Here is a 6,359-nt window from a genome sequence, read left to right on the forward strand (position 1 = left end):
CCTCCTTTAACCTTAATTACCTCCCCAAAGTCCCACCTCCAAATATCCTAGTCAGATTAAGTTTCCACCTTTCGCACCTCACAGTGGGAATTACATTTCATCAATAGGTTTGGGTGGGAACATTCCAACCACACTGGCTTCTACAGAGCCCTCTGTACCATGTGTTAATACGGATGTAGGGAGATCCGTGTGTCTTGTTGCCATTTCTAGGTTAGTACATATGGATTTTTTGATTCATCTTAATGTCAGCATTATATTGCTTGGTAGGGATATATTCAACATTTCCTTTTCAAGAACACTTTGAGGGGTTTTTTCGTTGTTTTGTTGTTGTTTCTTTTTCCATTTCCACTGTTACAAATACTGTCATATCCTCACCACACATCCATAAGAAAGGACCATGATACTGTACATACCTTTTTTGCATACGCATGACCATTTCCACAGGATAGATTCAAAGAAGTAGATTAATGAATAAAGTGTATAATCTCCAGTACTTTTGTTATATTGCCAAATTGCCTTCTAAAAGAGTTTTTATCAATAACACCCCCAAAGTATCCTTTTTCTCAAATCTAGGTTAAGAATGGATAGTACTGATCATGTACATCTTTGCCACTTTATAGGCAAAATTAATAAAATTGCACTTTTAGGTATTTGGTAAGGTTGATCGTGTTTTAATGTTCTTTACTTGTATTTCTTTTTTACCTGTTAAATATTTTGCTAATTGTTTTGTGCTTTTAAAAATTGATTAGTAACTGTAGTTTTATCTTCTGCATGTTGTTTTTCTCCACTGTCATTTGTCTCTTGTGGTTATAAATTTGTTGTTTAGGAAAACCTTCTCCACTCCAAGATTTAAAAAATACCTGGTGGATCTGGAATTTCCTTCTGTATAGTCTAAGGTAAAAATATACTATTTAACCAAATGAATAGTGAATTATCCCAATATTAAATAGTCCATTCTTTCCTGATCAAAATGCCAACATTATACTATAAGATATATCTATCTCTATGCATTTTATCCTGGACTTTCTAGTTTGTACTATTTGTACTTTTCTGTGCCAAAACAATTATTTTATAATACATTAATATAACCTTAGTAAATTCTGGTTCCCAAAGGACAAGTTGCCTTCGTAATTCATTTCCCAAGAAAAAAAAATTTCTATGCCTTCTTTTTCAAATAAGCTTATCAAATTTTATAAAAACACCTTTGGGATATTGAATGGTGTTAATGGATTTACAGTTATAGAGAATTTTTTAAATTCCATGCCATTAAATGTATCTCATTTAGGTTCATGAGACAACTTTCCATTCTATTCTTTTATATTTTTCAGTGAAGTTGTTTTTTCATAAACTTTGCCAGTTGTTGAATTCATGCCTAAGTTTTGTGACTTTAATGCTGAGTACATAGGATACTCTCCGTTGCTTTTGCAGTTGGCTATTCTTAATAGAGAAGAGCTGCTAAATGTTTATGCTCTCTTTGTACTGGGCACCTGGCTACACTTTCTTCATTCTTAGTTTTCAGTTAATTTTGTTTATACATAATAGTTTGTCTGAAAAAAGGGGTAGTTCATAAGCCTTATTCCGTGGAATACCATCTCTGGTGCCATGTGAAAGAACGGCTGCGAGAGGACCACAAGGTCACATCCCGTATGAAATATCCAATAGTTCACCACTTCCTGCCGTGTGCTATTTCTGACAGAAACTTAACAAATAAATCATCATGCTTTTCCTTCTGGAAAACCTCACTCTTTGGCTACTTGCATTCATCCTTCAAAGTTTAGCTTAAATGTCACTCTGAGAAGCTTCCCCTCTTCCCCAAGCCTACGTAAGATCCTACAAGCTATGCATTCCACACTGATGTGTTTTATTTTTGACTGCTCAATAGTCTCCCTCCTTAGACTTAATGATTGTGATTTTGTTATAAAATTCAGCTAAATGGGATGCCTCAGCACTTGGAATTTTCAAAATATATGTTCACAACATTCAGACTTGGAATTTCTCTAGTATAATTATTAATCAATCAGAATTTGAATCATTATAAATTACCAAAATGAGGACAGAGTCAGCCAAGTTAAGTGACTTTTCCATAATCACACTAATAACTGGCTGTGGAACACAGGGGGAAGCATAGGATGCAGAAGTAGACTCTGAATTCCACTCCTAGATCTTAAGAGCTGGGTTAACATCTGTGACTCTCCATGGCTGTAGCAGAACAAGAAATTAAAACCTACCTTATGAGGTTGATATTGTGAAAACACTTAACACACTATAGGGTTAATATACTGGAGTTATCTTCCCTTGATAATGGGTGCTTTGGGCTTGAACTGAATTTCCTGGTCACCACCACTCTTCTTACATATAATCACCCACTTCCACCCCTTTAAGTCTAACACATTCCTTTACTAAAGAAAACAAATACTTGCTGAATGAATGACTAACCTGCTTTTCTCTTACCATGAAACACGCTGTTTGCATGCTGGGAATTTCGAATGCAATGCTTTATGCTACAGTGTATCTAGGTCAGACATCTTTAAAAGTCCCTAACAGAATAGTATGCTCTCTTTCACACTATTGAATAATTCATTTTTCATAGCCAAGTGTCAGCTGTCTCTAACCTACGAGGAGTGAAGCCCTACAGAGGTGTTCTCTGCTTATAAAAAATGTATTTTACAACCACAGGGCACATATACACCTGTACTAACAAGTAGCAGTGTGAGACACCCTAAAGAGATGTCAGTACCAAAGCAGTCAAAATATTCTGTGCTCCGCGTAGGTTAACATGGAACTCCTGAAGAAACACATTTTTTTTTTTTTAAAGGTACTCCCAGGCAGCAAGAAACTAATTTTTCTGAACTTCATTTCCAACATCTATAAAACTGCATAAAACCTACTTTCATAATGTTCTACGAGGACTAAATAAAAGATAAAAATGACTATATCTGCAGGCAAATGTGTCACAATCGTCTAGGTACTGCTAGCTAAGAAGGACCAGAATTCCTTACTATTGATCAATGACAGATCATTCAAGACATAAATTTTCCCAAAGTAAGTACCCTTCACCTTAAATGACTCTCTCTCCCTACACTGGCCATAAATTTATCTTGATGTTGGTCCTATCCCAAAACCTTATGTCCAGTCTGAGCATCAGCAAATATGCAGCAAAATACAAAGGTGAGTTTGGAGGTGGGAAGGTAGGCTTCAGGGAGCAGAAAATAGAACAGAGCATGCTTTATACAAGCCCCCCAAACATGGCTTTGTCTAAATGGCATAGTTCAGATTTTGAGAGATTTCCATTAAAGAATTATAGCCTAGTGTGTTCGTCAGTTTTCCATCACGTGAACAAAACACTTGACTAAGAGAATCAACCTATAAGCAGGAAAGATTTGTTCTGGCTCAGGTTTCAGAGATTTCAGTCCATGGTTGCTGGCTCCATTGCTTTTGGGCCTGTGGCAAAGGGAGCACAAGGTGGCACAGAGCTGCTCATTTCATGCAAGCCAGGAAGCAGAGGGAGAGAGGAAGGCACTCCCCCAATGATCTATCTTCCTTTCACTAGGCTCCACCTCCTACAGCCTCCACACCATCTCCCAATAGTATCATCAGCCTTCAACACTGAGCCTTTGAGGGACAGGTAAGATTCAAACCATAATATCTAGATATATGCCTTGGTGAGATCCCAATTCCAAACAAGCTACTATTGGAGAATCAACAAAGTTCAGTGGTGGGCTGGGGTTGTGGCTCAGCGGTAGAGGTACTGAGTTCGATCCTCAGTACCACATGAAAAAATAAAGTTAAAAAATATGTTCATTAAAAATATAGATAATATAAAGATCAGTGGTTAGACACAGACGGGGTCGAGGCTCTGCCTCTTACTGTGTAACGGTGGGTCGATTACTTTACCTCTCTGTACCTCAGTAGCTTCTGTAAACTAAGGTGAGTCCAGATCTTCTTGCAGATTGTTATAAAGCATTAGCACAATGCCTACCACAAACAAAAACTACTTGTAATTTAAACAATCACAAAATGGCCGATGTGATAAACCCAGCATGCTGTTCAGTCCTGTACTTCAATGTATGATCTGGTTTTCCAGCCTCTTCATTCTCTTCTCAGGGCCAGTCTTCTTTCACTACACACCTCACAAGCAGGCTTGCCTGTCCACTTCCCTTACTCATCTTCTGTCCTTAGGAGTGCCTTCTTCACTCCTGCTCCTGGGTTTGTTTGTTTTTGTTTTTAACAGTGCTGGGGATTGAACCTAGGGCCTTGTACGTGCGAGGCAAGCACTCTACCAACTCAACTACATTCCCAGCCCCTGCTCCTGGATTTTAAAAATACTTCACACCTATAATGAGCAGCATAATGACATTCCAGTCAACAAAAACATGCCGGTCCTGTTACAATGGTGCTGAAAATTGCTACCGCCTGATAACCTCACAGCAGGACACGTAGTTCACGCCTGGTGATGCTGGGAAGCACACCTACTGCACTACCAGGCGTAACGAGGTACAGCACATATGCATATGTACACTGCACACTTGATACAAGTATTGATATGTGTCAATACGTAATAATAAATGGTTTTGTATCTACTATACTCCCTACTAGTTTAGGTACTGCTTATTTATTTTTTTAAAGTTTACTATAAACCATGTTGCAACAGTCTCATACATCAAGGTTTTATTCCCTTGACTACATCGAGAGGCCACATGGGGGCTGGGACTATAGCTCAGTTAGTAGATGCTTGCCTTGCACGCACAAGGCCCTGGGTTCAATCCCCAGCACCACAAACACACACACACGGCCACATGAAGTGACTGACTTATCCCATCCAGTTTTGTTTATACCCTAGGAGGTTCACACAGCAATCTATCAACTGAGAGTGACACATACCTATCAATAGGGTACGTAACACTGCCAGAGCCTGACTCGCCTTAGACACACGTCTGCATCTGCGTCTTGCCTGACCCCTAGAGGACTCCAGTGGGCTGCTTCAGAATCACCCGCAGAGCCCAGCTGGGGCGGACTGGACCCCTGATTTCCGTAAGTAATCCAGATATAAACTCAGATCTTGGAGGCACTGCAAGATTTTGAGTATCCTCAGGTAGGGGCAGAATTCTAGTTATTTTTCCAGTTCCCCTAACATGCCTTAAACTGTGACAGCACTTAAATGGTTTCTGAAAAGCAAGCTGTGCTGAGGTTTTTACAGACCTGAGGACCCAATGACCCTCAAGATGTTTATGCAAGAGCAACTAAGGAGCTTTGTTCAGCTATTCCAACCTCGGATAGTAGAAAAATCTGCTGGTGGCAACGCAGACCACAATCGCTACCACCTTTCACGTTGCTCCTCAGCATCTATAAGTACTATTCTGGAAGCTGCTCCTCTTTACACAGTCATTACAAAGAGGATGTTTGCTTCAACAGGGTTTGGTTTGCCAGGGCTGCCCCAACGAAGTACTACAGACCGCAGGGCCTAAATGACACCATCCCACGTTCTGGAGGCTCCAAGTCCAAGAAAAGGTGTTGGCAGGACAGTTCTGTGGGTTGTGAAGGAAGGACCTGTTCAGGCCTCTCTCCTTGGCTTGCAGGGGTGCACCTTTCTCCCCCATGTTCACTTTTCCACCTCTGTGTGAATCCACACGCAAACCTTCATCAGTCGTACTGGATTTGGGCCCAACTTAAGGACCTCATTTTAATCACTTCTTTAATCACGTCCAAATACGGTCATACTGTGAGATACTGGAGGTTACGATTTCAACATATGAAGACGTGAGCGGCACGATTCAATCCATAATGGACAGTGATCATCTGCCTACATGGAGCAAAGTTTTTCTTCAGCGTTTGCCCCAGGTGCAGTTTGGTGTTCAGATAATGTAAATTCACCTGATATGTGGGGTTGAAAGTTCCCAGCATGTTACGCCTCTCGGGACACAGGTAACGGAGTGTTTACTGCAAAGTGTACACGTAGGTCAGCAATGTGTTCGGCCGACAGACTAGCCTGCAATACTGTTACCTCCGATGTGGCCGAGAACCTCAGCATGACACATGAGGACTACGAGCAATTGGCCTGTTAAGGAAGGAAACACCAAGCATACACTGATCTTCGAGAATACTATGAGCCAGTTTCTCAGCTGTGGCCTTGAAAACCATTATTCCAGCTTTATTGTATTTCTAAAGTCTCTTGGGTCATCTATAGTCAAAATTTCTTACAAAAAAAACGTAGGCTAATATAAAAAATCTAGGCTAATATGCAACTGAATAATATTAGCTACTGTTTACTCTATGTCAAGAATTATGGTAGCCGTGGACATGTTAAGTCACTTAACACCCAAATATTAAGACACGGGAACCCCTTCATTCTTTATTTACAA

The sequence above is a fragment of the Sciurus carolinensis genome, chromosome 4, assembly GCF_902686445.1.
Source record: "Sciurus carolinensis chromosome 4, mSciCar1.2, whole genome shotgun sequence".
In the NCBI taxonomy this organism is placed as follows: Eukaryota; Metazoa; Chordata; class Mammalia; order Rodentia; family Sciuridae; genus Sciurus; species Sciurus carolinensis.